Source organism: Petaurus breviceps, unplaced genomic scaffold (assembly GCF_028583685.1).
Source record: "Petaurus breviceps papuanus isolate PSGF00001 unplaced genomic scaffold, PetGlider_PUasm1.0 688, whole genome shotgun sequence".
Lineage (NCBI taxonomy): Eukaryota > Metazoa > Chordata > Mammalia > Diprotodontia > Petauridae > Petaurus > Petaurus breviceps.
In genome coordinates this window covers 7,136,457-7,153,660 of record NW_027186457.1, presented here as the reverse complement: position 1 = coordinate 7,153,660, position 17,204 = coordinate 7,136,457, and the positions used below count along the sequence as shown (strand labels likewise).

The 17,204-nt window shown below is 37.6% G+C and overlaps 1 long non-coding RNA gene across 1 annotated transcript in view; it reads left to right on the top strand.

The window, feature by feature from the left end:
- Positions 1-14,926, top strand: part of LOC138174343 (uncharacterized) — a 154,804-nt gene extending 139,878 nt beyond the window's left edge. Inside the window, exons 3-4 of the long non-coding RNA XR_011171679.1 lie at positions 10,228-10,296; positions 11,331-14,926. This is a non-coding gene — a long non-coding RNA (uncharacterized lncRNA). The remainder of the gene's footprint in view (positions 1-10,227; positions 10,297-11,330) is intronic.
- Positions 14,927-17,204: the final 2,278 nt, after the last annotated feature.

The window sequence follows — 17,204 nt, the reverse complement described above, 5'->3', positions numbered from 1 at the left end:
CTCTGATTCCTAGTCATTGCCACATACCAATGAACAAGTCCTGAGTCTATATTGGAATGAACAGTAACTTAGACACAGGCAAGCTAAGGGTTTATATACTATGTTTTAAGTACCTTTTTTCTTGAAATGGAGTGATTATGTTGTTGAATCTCTAATATACCCCACAGATGGAGCTGTAAGTCCCTGGGGTGATGTAAAGAATTAATGTGAAGAGCTGTTACTACTCGAGAGCATTGTTACGTGTAAGATTTTAAGTGTTCTAAAAAATCAGGTTGATGCAATTTGCTCATTATCTTATTCCATTAATAAAGTTTTTATTTGCTTTGGACCCACATTGTAATACATGCTAACAGTCCTCTTACAAATAGATATTATAAATATACCCCCACATTATGAGCAGGTGATGAAGGGGGCAGGGAAAGAGGAGCTTAATTGAAGAAAGCATCTGAAAAGATTTTGGCTATATTAAAAGCATAAAGTAAAGGGAGTAGCAACATTCTCCTTAAGTACTTCATGGTGAAAACATTTGTGCTTATATCTGGCTTAAAGCTCTGGCATAATGTAAACTAGCTAGAAAGATAACTATAATTAGCCAGCTTTCCATCCAAAAGAGGAAGGGTGAGAATCATCAAATCCTCTCATTTGTATTCTTAAATGATAGAAGTTCAAAAATCTGAACAGTTTGCCAATGAATGGTCTAGATTCCATTTAACCCAGGGTGAAAATCCTAAGACTTTTGGAACTTCCAATGTTATAAAGGAATGATAATTCTTCCCCAATCCTCCCTTCCTCACTTCCTGGCCCCAGAACTGTGATTTCATTGATATGGGGAATTCCCAGGAAGGAAACTCAGTCTATCCATGAAGACCAGCTACTATTCTGCAATTTAAATTTGTGAAATGCTGCCTTGAGTCTAGAGAAATTAAGTGACCTAACCACAGTCAGAGGGTATGTGTCAGGAGAGACATTTGAACCTAGGTATGCCTGACTCTCATCTAAGATTTCTATTTGCTCTGCCCTACTGCCTCAAATTGCAATTTTGAAGGAGAGAAAGATGTGTGCAAATAAACGTAAAACATAATACTTTATGAGCAGTACATAGGAGAGTTACAAACATACCTCTATGAGAATTCCAGAGTTGGAGACATACTACAGTAGTATGTGAGAAAGAATACCATCTGAATTCAGAGAACTTGGGCTCAAATCCCAGCTCTTCTGTTTAACAGGATATATGAACACAAGCAATTTGAATACTCTAGCTAGGTCTCACTTTCCAGATTCTACAAAACAATGGGATTAAATCCCTAAGGTCCATTCTACCCCCAAATTATAAAATTTTTGGTTGTTTAGAGATGGTGTAGAATAGTGTCAAAGGAGTCTTCATGGAAAAGATTGTTGTTGTGGTGGTGGTAGTGGTGGTGGTGGTGGTTGAGTCATTTCAGCTATATTAGCTGAAATTAGCTGAGAGTTTAAAACTTGGAGTCAGAAAATATGGACCCTGGTTTTGTCATTTACTAAACTATGTATACTTGGACTAATCATTTTAATTCCTTGTCCCTCAGTTTCTCCATGTGTAAAAGAAAACAAGCATTTATTCATTTCCTTCTATGTACCAGATACTGTGATAAGAAGTGCTTTATAAATATTATTTAATTTGATCCTCCCAGCTACCGTGGGAGGTAGGAGCTATTATTATCCCCATTTTATGTTTGAGAATACTGAAGGAGACATTGAAGGACTTACCCAAATTCATATAACCAGCAAGAGCCTAAAACACTTAGCCACTTAAGATATGAAATGAAAACAGGTCTTTCTTCTTCCAGGTCTAATATTGTATACTCTAACCAGCATATCACCTAGTTAAAAATATTTAACTAAAAGATCTTTATGACCCTTTCCATCTCTGTGATTCAATGACTGAAGGAAAAATTCTATAGAAGTTAGATGAGAGATAATGGAATATTTTTTCAAAGGAACAAGAGATGATAAAAGGAATGGTATAAAGGCAGAATACAGTAGAACCATTTAGCCAGTTTGGTGAGAAAACAGAGTTGTTGGAAATCAGTCATGTGAAAAAAGGTAGATTGGAATTCCACTGTGGAGATCCTTGAATGTCATGTAAAGTAGTTATAGTCTTTGAATCTAGTAAGGGGAAAAGAGCCATGGAATTGGCAATTCTTTTGATCATGGAGGCAACACATTCACATTGAGTGTGTATTGACAAAAGTTCCAGTCGATTTTTGTACCTCTAGATTTCCTTCAGTTTCTGACCCATTTAAAGTCTCAGTTGCTCAGACTGTGAAATAGCACTCACAGTATCACAGTTAAAGAATGATTCTTCTTTCTGGATTATAACATGATATGCCCCCTACTGTGGTCCTACAGACATAACATTCTTTGCCTTCTCTTGGTCCTCCCTCCTGCTGTTTTAAGTTTACAAAGGTAGTATGTCAAGTGCTAAGTGTCTGGGGGGGCATTAAGCTGGAGTGATGCTAATTTTAATTAGATGTTAGGGGAAAATGTTATTAGTAGGAGCAGAAGAGTTAGGGAATGAAACAAGTGAACTAGGAAAATGTGTAGCTGCAATTAGTGGATATATTTAAACTTAATCTTAGTAATTATCTATTAAGACTAGAAGTCAACAGCTCTTCCCTTGACCTTGGGCAAATCTTATAAATTCTGTTTCTTAAAAATTTTCTCATTCTGTAAAGTAGGGTTTATAACAGTCTCCATTTATTATCCCCAAAAGGGTGATAGATGTCTCAAAGTGTATTGCTCTCTGAGATTGCTTCCCAATGAAAGAATTGATCTATCAATAGAAACCATTATCTACAGCAATGCAATAAAAACTCTGGATTAGCAAAACCCTGTTTCTTCAAGGAGCTGTAAACCCTTAACTCCCTACCAGTGGACAGCTGAGTTCCAGCTTCATTTTCCCCTGATGTATTATTTTGCATGTTTCCCGTATGAATCTCAATTTTCCTGCCCATATTTCTAACCTCTTCAGGCCCTTTTAGATTATCTTTCTGGCTTCACTTGTGAATTCAAAAACCATCTAATTTAGCATCATTAGTGAATTTAATTAACATATTTCTTTCAGATTGTTAGTAATGATGTTAAACAATAAACCTCGATGTGTTAATATAATGAGATCAAAGACACTGCTCTTTTTGTGAAGGGCTGTGGAGAGAACAAAGAAGTTATGCCAAGGGTTGCCAAAGGAGGAAGACAACAGGTTAGTAAGTGCAGCAAGAGGAATAGGAAGAAATCCACCATGCTACATTCTAGTTTATCCTGGCTTTGGGATGCAAATTATTTAAAATATCATTAGTGGAGTCCTGTCCTTTCTAGGTCACTCCTGGGAATGTGTTATGATTTAGTGGACTAAGGTGACTAGGAAATCATGGACTCCCCTGAATCTTTTGTACTAATTCCCCTTTTGATCCCATTTTACAGGATCCCTAATTTAGATCTCGAAAGGACCTGTAGATAAAAAAATGAGGATTGGTGACTATCACGAAGTCATATGGGGGGAAGTAGCAGAGATAGCATTTGAATCCAGGTATTCTGACTCAAAAATTGAATACTTTTTTCCTATATTCACCATAATTCTCAAGAGCAGAAATGGCAGATGAAGCTTTTTTTGATAGACACAAAAACTTTCTAGATTATTTTCCAGAAAGAGCCAAGGAAATAAATGAAGATCCAAGGACATGGACCACCAAAGAGATCTATGCTGAACAGGGTGTCCCCCAAAGTCTTAATGCAGTGCTTAAACCTTCACTAGACTTTTTTTTTTAAAGCAATTGGGGTTAAGTAATTCACTCAAGGTTACACAGCCAGTTATTTCTGGATGTGGTGCTGAGTATCTGAGCCCGGATTTGATCCCCAGGTCATCCTGACACTGAAGCCAGTGCTCTTACTCGCTGTGCTACCTGGCCGCCCTCTTCACTAGACTTTTGGGACACCTGTTTTTGGCTTGTAGACATCACATCATAAGTTTAGAACATGATAAACACTTAGCTGTCAACATGAGAGCCTAGAAGTTTTCCTTTCAATGGAGAAAGTTCACATTCTAAGATTTCTTTCCCTTGGTTCTAGGGAGGCCATAGAAGAAAGATTTAAACAATCATTAGATTGTGTTCCTCAGAATGCTATCATCTTTTAAATATATGCAGCCTCAGTCACTATGCTGGTGACTACACTAGTTTGCTATGGAAATTTAGAGGGTTTGATCCATATCTTAATGCTTTTTGTCATTCAGAAGCATTACATAGAAAAGTAATTTATTCTGGGATAATTTTAAGTGTGGTTAGGAAGAAAAATCTTATAAAATCATGAGATCTCTTGAATTTGGCTACTGAATCATCAAATATTTCTTGATGAGTCAATCAAATAATAATAACACTTAAAACTTATTATACTTTGAGGCTTGCAAAGCCTTTTATAAAGGAACCAATTTTGTTTTCTCAGCTGTAAAATAAAAACATGTGAAATGTGATATTATATAAAAGGTTGGTATATAAATAATATAGTAAGGTTTCTGTTTACCAGAATGTTCAACTACTTAGGGAATATAATGTTCTAGTAAACCAAATCTAGGTTGTGGGTTAACTTAAAAACAAGCAAAAGATTTATTGTGTCCACCATAAATTTCAAGTCTTTCTAAAACATTTTAATCTACTTTCCTGCTATAAACATTAGTCTTTGATGATTTAAACTATTAAAATCATAACTCAGAGTCATGATTTTTCAAGCTTGGAAGAATGTGTTTGAGCAAATGAAGCAAATAGTTATATTTTCAAGGACCACACAGCTCCTGGGTTGCTTCCCTAATCCAGGCCTGTGGGAATCTGCAAATTTCTATTTGTAAACTGGTTTCTATTTTTTTTTTTTACTTTGATCTTTGGCCCTTTGAAAATGTGCTCTGTTGACTCCTGGCCTCTGGCAAATGAGTTTTAATAGTTCATGCCCTATTTCCTGTTTTGGTGACTTTCTCACATCCTGGGTGAATATTCACATTAGTTTACTATCAGCTAAAATCTGAACCTCAGGCAGGAACACCTCCTCCCCTCAGCCAGGAAAATCATAGCAATTCTAATTCATACAATTGTACCTTCCATAGATGGTGATTGAGAAGATGCAAGAGATTGGACCATAGGAGGCATTTACTGAATAAATCCCTTGAATGAGCTTTCTCTTTGTTTTATTTTCAAAGGAAAAGACAAAAATAATTAACTTAACTGAGGGTTCCAAAGAATGAGCTTCCTATTAACCAAGTTTTTTTTTTTTTATTGGAACAAAATATATTACTACCACCCACCTGCTGTACAGATAGCTGACCAATACTCTCCTGTGGCCTACAATTGGCTGTTGTCAATATTTATTGAGCTCTCAAAATATACTGAGCAGGACACACAACCAATATACAAGAAATGTATCAACAATCCCTGATTTAATGAAGTTTACTTCTAATACTGCATATCTCTCTCTCTCTCTCTCTCTCTCTCTCTCTCTCTCTCTCTCTCATACACACACACACACACACACACACACACACACACACAGTTTCGTCTTTGTCTCCCTGTCTCTTTATGCCTGTTTGTCTCTTAGGTGTGCACATATGCAAACACACACACACACACACCCCTATATAAACACTATATAAATGTCATAAGGTATGTCAATCATTTATCATTGCTATTCCATCCAAGAGTGAATTAGTCCAGATATCTTAAAGAATTTTCATAAATCAGTTTGGGGTAAGATGATCTTTAACATATTGTCCCACTACAAAATTCTATGATATCATTGTGCTTTCCTCCCTTCAGAACTGTGGGGGGCTGGAGCTGCTGGGAGTGAGCTGAGTGGAAGCTGAGCAGTTATTGTGAGTGAGGAGAGGAGGATCTTTGCCTGAAGTAGCCTGTTTTGTTTTGAAGGCCTGAAAATGTGGGTGTTTACTGCATTAACTATGTGTGCCAACTCCATGGCTATTGTGATGGCTTTGACTTTCTGGTTCTGGGACTCAGTTTTCTGGTATTTGAAAGAATATTCTAGCTATGTTCCCCATGTAAAGAGCTTGTTACATTTTGTGATTAATAACTATATCAGCATATTTATAGTTACCATAGGCATTGTGAATACTGCATTGTTGTTATACTATGTGAAAGCAGAGTAGGAAAGTCTAGGGGGTAACAGGGTTTCTCAGGGTTTCAGTCTTCAAGATGAAATGAGAAGATTACTTATTGCTGACACTGGAGGGAATATCTTTGTTGGATTATTAATTGAAGACCTTTAACAGGACACAGTGGATAAACTGCCAGGCCTGGAGTCAGGAGGACTTAGCTTCTTGAGTTCAAATCTGGCCTCAGATACTTACTAGGTGTGTGACTGAGCAAGTCACTTAATCCTGCTTGCCTCCATTTCCTCATCTGTAAAATAAGCTTAAGAAGGAAATGGCAAACCATGCCAGCATTTCTGCCAAGAAATTCCCACATGAAGTCAAGAGGAGTCAGACACAACTGAAGTAAGTGAACAGCAGCCGTACATCTTTAAAACCCTATGACCTCTGAGATCTTTTCCTTTCATGATTTTGTGATTTTTCCCACCTAGATACATATTTATTACATTTTTTATAGGATTAATTAAGGGCTGTGGCAATTTAACATGTTTATAGGCAGTAGGGAAGTAACCAAGAGACAGGGAGTTTTAAGATAAGTGGGAGAGTTCGGATTATAGAGGGGTCAAAGTACTGGAGAAGAGAGGATGAAGTGGGATCTCTAGTGCACGACAAAGCTGAGAAGTAGGTAGTAGAATTATTACAATCCCATTTTACAGATGAAGAAATGGTTTCAGAGTGTAGTGACTTGCCCAAAGTAACATAGTAGGAAGTAACAGAGATCACCTAATGTGGGATACTTCCTTGTATGCTAGTAAATACTTCCATACACCAAAGAGATAATTCCTAATGTGATGGGGACCTTCATTTGCCGGTTCAAGTTCTTCTTAATTTTACCTACTATGGGTGGTGAATTAAAGATACTGAAGACAATGGGAGATGGGAGGATACTCTTTTAGACCCATAAGATAGAAGAAAACAAAATAATGAGGAATGTGCTGAAAATGAGATCAAAGATTCTCTAACATCTACTCTACATTGAGGCAGATTATGGAATAAAACTTGATCTTGCTGAGGCCATAGGCTTCAAACCTGCTGTATCTTCTGCTCCTAGCCTGGCTGTGGGACTCTCTCAACCCCTGTTTTGAACATCAAAAAGGAACAGAGATTATAAGATGTCACCTCTGACTTCTTCCTTAAGAACTGATGATGAAATCAATATTACCTTTGAAGTATAATTGAAGGGTGAAGCTGAAGACTGATGCTTTGTGGTTCCACTAAGAATCTTTGTGGTTTTGAGTTGTAGGCTGCCTCCCTCAGAAGTTCCTTTCCTGATAACCATTCTCTGCTCTATTCATCCATTGATGCTCAATCAATGTCCATTCATCAGCACTATCTCTCAGAAGTCATCCTCATCCTACCCATGCCTACCTTTTGATTGTGCCCTCTGGAGCCTGTGTTCTATTGTCAACACATTAGGCCTCTACATTCCACCCAGAAATTACTATACATATATATATATATATATATATATATATATATATATATATATATATATATATATGATGTGTTTGTAAGACAAATAACATTAGCACACAGGAGAGCTGCTGGCACAGGTTCACCCTTGATCTAGTCAGGCAGGAAGACAGCTTCAGAGGGGTTAATAATCTTACTTTATTCTATTCTACTCTCACAAGAAGGTTGCTGATAATGGGAGCACCAACCTCTACAAGTATTCCCTAATGACGCTTCTCACAGGGGCTGGCCAGAAAGGGGGCAACTAGTCCAATATCTTGATGGACCTGAGATAGGTACAGCTTATATACTCCACTAAATCCACTCAAGCCTCAATGGGGACTGGTTGAGGCAAACAAGGATTCCCCCCAAGCCTTGATGAAGGCTGATCAAGGAACACACAAGCATTTCAACTTGGTAACTCAACCCTAAGCATTCCCCACTCACCTACCACTGCCCACCTGCTTTATAGGGCAACAAAGAAGGCATATTTCCAGCAATAGCCTCATTATGTTTAAATTACCTGACTGTTGTGTCACTGTGCCATCACAGTTGATATTTACAATTTAAGCACAAATGTTTATGCTATTTATCATTATATAATGCTACACAAGCGTGGTAGAGATGTTTTGAACCATAATTGTGAGAACTCATATCTAATACCTGGGAACAAGAGATTTTTATGGCTATGGATACTGGGAAACTAACCTCTAAGAAGGAATAACAAAAATCTACTTTATACGTGCTAAAATCTACCCTACTTTTATTTTATAATTATTTTTATAGCTACTTGCTACCTCCTCCCCTCTCCCTGGTCAAATATAAGTTCTTCGAGGGTGGGTAGTGTTTTATTCTCTGTCTTTGGATCCCCAGGACCTAGCCCAGTGTATGGTACATAGTTAATGTTTAAACAATGCTTGATAAATAAAGTGAATTGAAGCTATTATAGGTTCTTCTAGCATTTAAAATGACTACTTGACTATTATAACAGCCAAACCAGCTCAACAACAACAGATGGTACAGGGAGTCTAAGGAAAATTGTAATCTAAAACAGATTTGAACGGGCTTCTGTTTGAAGGGGAGAAGAGATTTTCCAGTTGTAACAATACTCTTACTCTCTTCCATTATAGATTTGACCAAGTTTTAAATTAAAATTTCTCCCCCAAATGTAATATCCAGTATGTCAGCAAACACATCAGGTTGAGAAGAGTATAATTTTCCATTATTTTAATAGAGATCTGAGCATCCAAGTTCTTTGTGACACTTTTTATGAATCAGAATTTTTTGGATCACTGAAGTGACTCAGAGAGGATATGAAATAAGAAAGGTGATGTGAACTCTGTCCATGTGACAATAACAGTCATAAAAATGAGGAAAACAATATTGCTCCTTATCTGTTGCACTTCATTTTGTCTGTCTCATGCCACTTCCTTTCCAAGTCATTTTCCCATCTCTCTCTATGGGTGGGGGTGATATTTAACAATGGTTTAATTATAGTTATCCAGAATAAGGGGAGGGGGGAAGGAATATGCACTGTGGCAGATTTTAAATTTAATTTTCCTAGCATTGGCAACAAAAAATCTTCCTCTTAAATTGAGTGCTTTAATTAGGAGAAGTACTAGAGTCCCCAATCTATACTAATTCAGGCTAATGCAGCTGAATGCATTGATGCTTTGCATTGATTTAATCTGCCAGTTAAAATGACTTCAGAAAGACACATCCCATAGCAGTGTACCCTCCCCCTCCTCTTCTCCACCATACACAAACCCCCTGCTTTCCCTTTCCTGCTGTGATTCATGGCTCATTTATAGTCACTGGAAGCTGACCTGGCAGAAAAGTTCACCATCCAATCCCTCTTTGATCACTGTAGCAGCTGAAAACCACAGTGGATTCTGAGTCCCTGGCATTGTGCTTCTGGAAATGGATTGTCAATCAGGCAGCAACCTTTATTGAGTCTCAATGTATACAGGGGACTGCCCTGGGAGTTGTGGGGAGTGATAGAGGAAGTGGAAGATGCAATACCTCCCTTTCAGGAGTTCTGGTTGCCTGTGGCTCTGAGAGTAATAGATACTAATCAATTCAGGGGTAGACCAAGACCAAAGAGAAGAGGTACCTTCCTGGTGGCATTTTGCACTCTACTTTCTTTTACAGATGCTGAGCACTCTCCTAGGTGCTGATGAGATTGCCTAGGACTTCATTTGTACTTCTTGCTACTGGGTCGGGTCTGCCAAGGCAGGTCAATAATAGCAGAGGACATTTATGAACATAATCAATCTTGGGGGAAAAGGGAGTCACTATAGGGGCCAGAATGAAGGGTTTTTCTTTTTCTTTCTTCTTTTAGACCTGTAAGCGTATTCCATTTGGGGAGTGCATTCAGAATTTTTAACCACTTGCTTTTTAATCCCATAAGAGAGACTAAGGGACCCCAAGGGAAGGGGGGTTAATGTCTTGGATACTTATATGTGACTTCTTCCAAGGTTTAAGGACAAGGGTTTCAAGCCAGTGTTTCAAAACACAAAGTAACTTCTGGCTACTTGCAGTTCTTTTCACCACCCCCAAGTCATATAATAATATTTTTTTTCTCTTTTGCTTAGATGAAAATATTTTGGAGAGAAGAAATGAAGCTTATCAACTAATACACAAGGGCTACAAACTTCATACAGGTATGGCATTTAAATCTCAGGGATACATCACATAGTACACAGGAATCAAGATTCCCTGATGGGTCCTAGAACCCTTCATTAAAGCAACTGTTACCTGCTCTCCTGCCCTAGACTATTTGACTCCTAGCAGAATTCAAGGGTTTTTTGTTTTGTTTTGTTTTACTTCCCCCTCAATGCAAAAGAGGATTCTGGCTCTGAGAGCTGAACATTTAGAGTCTGAGTCAGACAACACCTAATGCACAGACCTTAATGAGATTACAGCCTTTTTAATTACCCAGCTGCATTCAATTACCCAAAGTATAGTCAAGCATAGAGTTGCCCCCATCCTTATCTACACTTGTGAAATAAGTCTTTGTTATGGCTTATCTATAACAGGTGCAGAGATGTTGCAAAAACTCTTTCTGCCTCCCCTCCCCCCCGTTTTTTTTTTTTTGGCAAAACTTTTTCTCATAAAGTCTTACAATGTATTTAGTTTAATATTAGGAGTTAAGGGACTTGGATTATGTGTTTAGATTGGTTTCACAAATTCTTTAATTAATTCAGTATTTATATCCAGTAGATATAAATGAAAATAAATTTTGAATTATATTATTTCCATAACCCTTATGACTGAGACTTATCCTTGACAAAGAAAGCTTGGGTATGGTTTTTAGAACACTCCTTTAAATAGCCTGACTCCCCTTAGGCAGAACCCAGAAATTTCAGTATCTACCACATTTGGCAATGGTGCCACCATTTCCTCTTACAAATACTCAAGCTCACAAGGCATGCAAAATAGAAGTTCTTTTATTTACAGAGTAAAAGATACAAAGGACTCCAATGGAGCCTATAGAGATTTCAGAAATAATCTTTTACCTTTTTGTGGGTCCCTGAGACCTTTCAACCCATGCAGCTCCTGTAATTCATGGTACTGTCCTGAGTAAGGGAACCCGAAATGTAGGCTGGTAATTTAATCTCCTCCATCATCACTCACCACTGCAGATCTGCTCCTGACATTTGTTCTCTGCTGTGATGCCATTGCCCTTCTCTCCCAGCAGGTGTAATCAATCTTGCAGGGTGGCGATCTTCATCTTGTACTCCTAGCAATTGGTGCTAAGTACCTCCAGGGTCTGGTGATTAGTGAAAGACTACCCTGGTGCCTCACCTGACAGTGTTTATGGCACTTTTATCCTCTGTATGTGTGAAGGAGGCTGGGAGCTTTGAAAAATGCCAGAGATGAAGAATGCCTCCAGGATATAAGAAGTTTTATCTGCTTTAAGATCTGCGTCCTCCTCTCCTGTATGCAACTCTTATTTTTTTGAGAAACATGTCCTTCTCACCCGAGACTCAGTGCATTCTTCATTTCCCACTTGTGGCAAGAATAATTGATTTATCCCATTTATTTTCTACCCTTTTCAATCCTTGGGCAGTGTGCCTCACACTGGTTTTTATATCCATTTGGGGTCCTTAGGGCTTTTAGAAAACCTCCCACAAACTCACACTCCTTACTTTTCCTTTTGGTTTTCTATTTCTCACCATGGTTCAGGGCAGGTGGACAAGGAATACTCATTACCCTAGGTCACTTCTGGGATTGTGATAGTGGTGATGATAATTAATGATGCTAAAAATACTTGAGATTTAGGTAGTACTTTAAGGTTAACCTTGATTCTGATCTTGCTAGAGCTTGGTCTATATTTGTCACAAACATTGCAAAGTGAAATGACAAAAGAGTGCTAGGAAAAAACATTTCTGATATCCAACATTACACCAACACAATTTTTTTTTTAAGCAATCGGGGTTAAGTAACTTGCTCAAGGTTACACGGCCAGTCATTTCTGGGTGTGGTGCTGAGTGCCTGAGCCCGGGATTTGATCTCGAAGTCGTCCCAACACTGGAGCCGGTGATCTTACTTGCTGTGCTACCTGGCCGCCCCGCCAACACAATTTTTTACAATTTTACAAGCTGTGTTATTATTTGGCTGCAACTCCTAATGTCTTCTATTTTTACTCATAATAAGAATATTAACAGCGTTATATTTCTGTTCCTGTAGTAGCTTATCAGCTTATTGGTCACTGGACAAGAAGCTCACATCTAGAGAACCAATAGTTAATTTGATGACTGTAGATGACCCAAAAATCAAGTGAATCTTGGTACCCACTAATAAAAGTATAGAAGCATAAATGTCAACAAAGGGAATGTTCCTTTGAAAATAGTCACCTCCAGAGGATATGTACCTAATCTAACAATATTGTTAGTAATCAAATATTTGGGTCAACACTGAGAATTAAATTTAGAGCCCATGATAAATTTGAAAAGCAGTTCAAAAGATGACTACTTTGAAGGATAATTCATTTTTATGGCTATTCTAATATGTGTATATACATCCATGTATACACACTATACATATATACACATATGTACATGCATGCATATATATACATCTATATGCATGTATAAATGTATATTGTATATATGTATTATGCACGTATCACTCATTACTTTATTGCCATATCTCAAATACTATAGAACCTTAGGGGAAGAAGATGTTATGATAGAGAATGAATTTTTTTAGAAAAAAAAAGTTCTTGGAGCTTATTATGGGTATCATGAAAATTATAGTGCTCATTCCTATTTGGATTTCAGTAGATTCAAAAAATATTTTTGAAGATGTTTAAAAATGGACTAATTTCCATATTTCTTTACTCTTATTCTAAGTTAGAAGCTTCTTATGGGTAGAAACTATTTTTAATTAATTATATAACTGCTCTAAGTAAAATGATTTATATGTAGTAGACATTAAAAATATATGTGATGATTCTATTCAGTATCACAAATACGTTTTTAAGTCCCTACTATCTATTTATTGGGGGCACCTAGGTGGTGCAGTGCCTAGAGTACTGGGTTTGAAGTTAGGAAGATTCCTGTTCCTGAGTCAAATCTGGTCTCAGACACTTGCTAGCTGTGTGACACTGGGCAAGTCACTTAACCCTGTTTGTCTTAGTTACCTCATCTGTAAAATGAACTGGAAAAGAAAATGGCATAACACTCCACTATCTTTGCTGAAAAAAACCGAAATGAGGTCACAGAGTAGGACACAATTGAAAATGACTGAATAATAAGTACTTATTATTCAATTCAGCAAAATGTTCAAATTTCTACTTGAAACTAGCACTTTATTAGGGATTCAAAAGCTATGTGTACACATATACATACACATATGTCTGTATACATTAAAGATGTGTATATTTATGTATATGTGCATATACACATGCACACATATATGAAGCTACTTATCTCAAGGAGTATACAATATAGTTTGAAGTTTGAACAACTGAGGGAGAGTGACAACACATATGCCTAATGTGTTTTAAGATACAAAACAAGTAGCTGATAATTTCTTTCATGTTTTAATGGATCTATGATCTCATCCATATGGGCATTTCCTCCAAAAATACAGATAACAACTCATCCATTCAGTGGTTGCTCATTCTCTGTGACATTTTCTTGTATTGTCTCATAAATGCAGCTATTATAATGTAGACTTTTTCTAGCTCCCTTGACAATACCTGGAGACCAAGACCACACAGGCTATCCATCAGTTATACAGTTCAGAGCCCATTTAATATGCAAGACATAATGCTATCTCTCACTTTTCCTACATTACTGGACCACATGGGAAGAGAAAATATTGGGTTTCTTTTTCCAGTTATATTTTAAACTAGTTGATGTTTTGTCTTGAGGAAATTGCAAGTATAAGCATTATGATAAATCAAGTGGATGGTAATCTGAAATAGAATATAATTATCATATAGTATCCAATCAGAGATAAATATTTGAAATATGGATGGTAATGTTAATATTTTGTATCCACTCATAAAGCATATGTTAATAGTTAATCTAGCTGTCTGTTTTAATTGAGCAAATATTGGGTAAACATCTAGATTTTGGACAGCACTATATTAGACACTAATGGTTATACAAAGACAGAAGATTTGCCCTCCCAGAGGTTACAGACATTTACTGTTTCTCCTTCATTATCCTAGAGGACCAATGATATCAGGAAGGTGATGCCTAAACTTTCAAGTGGATTTAAGTGAGGCAGGGCTATGCAAAATCATCAGCCTCAGGGTTGATCAAACCTTCCAGGGTTATCTTAGTCCAGTGGCAAGACATAGGTCAGGAGGACTGGAAATGATCCCAGAAGCAGTGAAAGACCTGCTTTTTTAAGTGAAAGTCTTTCCAATGTCTCAATTTGTCTGAGGCAACACCTATTCTATGATTTAAGGATAAGTAAAAAATGAAGAAAAATATTGTCTAGTTTGTCTACTCAAAAAAAAAATCAAACCTGGAGGGGAACACTCTCAGGGTTTCTAGCCAGAATGAAAACAATTGCTTTTTACACTCACTCTGAGCCATCAATATCCAAATAATGAAGAATTAAGGCTTGGGTTGGGACCTATTGTTGGCCAATCAGTGACAGCCAGAGTTATTTGGCTTTAGGTCATGGTCAAATAGCTCTATTAGAATCTCAGATTGAATCCCAAAGCCTGATTTTTCAGAGCTTTATTTCAAGAAATCATAATGAAACTACATAGGATGAAAGAGTTAATTGTCCCTGTATTTTTTTTAATAGCAGGATAAATAAGTAGGGAATAAATAAATAGGGAAGAGGAAAAAATCCAGCTCCCAAACGCTAAGATATCTTCTGAGGTTTCAGCAATCAAAATTTATATTTCTTTGGGCAGAGCACCCACATGTAAAAGTAAGATTCCCCATGTGGCCAGAGGAAGGGAAAGAAGAAAGGAAGGAAGGAAGGAAGGAAGGAAGGAAGGAAGGAAGGAAGGAAGGAAGGAAGGAAGGAAGGAAGGAAGGAAGGAAGGAAGGAAGGGAGGGAGGGAGGAAGGGACTCATCACCCTGGAGGAGAAAGTAAAGGTGATGACTTTGAAAGACTTGACTCACTTAAATCCAATTCACTTGCAAGTCAAGAAATCACCTTCCTGATTATAATAGTAATGGAATTTGAAGATCCCCTTGTATTTTGAAATCAACCAGGTACTTAGCACTTAGTTTCAAGTTAAATATATCAAGCCTTTGTTAAGAAACAGAAGGTATGAACCCCCGTTGCTAACAGGAAGGGGTATAACAGGGAGGAGCTAATACCTTATATAAAGAAAAAACACAAGCTGGAGAGGCAGAACTTCTCTCAGCAAGCAACTGGAGGCTGGGCTGCTACTGCTGGACTGAGGACTGAACTGAGAATTGAGAAGAACTGAGAAGAGAAATGAGAACTAAGAATTGAGACAGAACTTCTTGAGCAAGCCAGGAGAGGCCAGAATGTGATTTTGATTTTGAGAATGAAGCTTCTGCTGAGACTTTTCTTCTGGAAACTTCTTCTGAACCAGGCTGAGGAGCTACCATGAGTGAGAGAGGAGGATCCTTGTTTGAGGGAAACTATTCTGTTGTGAAGGCTTGGGAATATGGGTGTTCACTGCATTAACCATGTGTACCAACTTCACGGTTACTTTAATGACTTTGATTTTCTGGTTCTGGGACTTGGTTTACTGGTATTTGAATAAAGACTTGTGGTGGACTGGACACTCTGAGCTTCAATATGGAACAGGAACTGCACAAAGAGCTGGACAAGATACTGGGAGCTGTTTGCCTTTGAACTCAAGTGGCAGTTGGTTGGATTCGGCAGTAGCTGGGATCATGGAAGAGGAACCATGGAAGCTGAGAGCCAGCCTGCCTCAAATCAAGATCAAGATGAAAAGACCTCTCCTTGGGTATTTAATTCTGACTGATGAAATTGTACTTTACTTATGATCTAGGGGTGAATGGCCTTTGTACTTTCTACTATCCCTTAAGAGGGTGCTGAGTAGTGACTGATGATATTGTATTGTAACTTAATTGCACCCCAAAGGGGAGAACTTTGACCTTTGTACTTTACTAAATGAAGGACTTACTAAATGAATGTACTTTGTTTAAAACTATGTGACCACTTTGGTGAAAACTACATGGTCATTTTAGTGTTAAGCTATTGAGTTATGACATGGTGAATGCTATATTTTGATTTTCTGTGAATGTTTTGCTCTGATCTATTACTGAATAAATAAAGAGTTCACTATACTGTATAATGAGAACCTTGAAAAGCTGTTCACAACAGGAGTCCTCTTGAAAGCTGCTTGTGCTTGGCTTTACACTGATGCCATTGGTCCTCTTCCAAAATTAAGGACAAACAACAGTCTGTGAGTGGTAGTAGCTGCCCCACTGGGGACCCAACTGTCCAGTTCCACTTGGACAATTCTTCCTTCCTTTCTTCCTCCATTCCTTGCTTAACATAGATACAAATAGATATAATACAAAAACACTAAGTATTAAGTTCAAAAGAGAAGAGGAGGGGAAAGTGTTATTTAAGATCAAAGTGGGAAAAGATCATTAGTGACTTTGGGGATGGGGAGGAAATGATATTTGCTCTAGAATTCAATGGTTAAGTAAGATTTAACAGGAGGGGGTAGAATTCTATGGATAGATAACCACATAAACAAAGATATGAAGGAGGAAATGTAGAGGAACATTTATGGAACTAGGGATGACAAGTATTCCAAATTATTTTTCACATAGATCCTAGATAAGCTGTGCTGCTGTTGATAGAATTGTCCTCTCAATTGAGAATGAGAAGAGATGAACTCTAAGAACTGAACCTTGGACATCACATATCTTAAGAAGGAAAGAAAAGCAGCTAACAAAGTACAGCAAAAGGATTGGCTAAAGAGTTAGTAGAAGAACTGAGAGAGAAGGAAAGGAAGAGAGAGTAGCTGAAAGGAGGACAAAGTCTGCAATGTCATCTACAGAGAGACAAGAGAATAGGAGGGAAATCATTGTACTTAACAATGGCAAAAATAAAGGTATAGATTAAATCCTTTCCAAA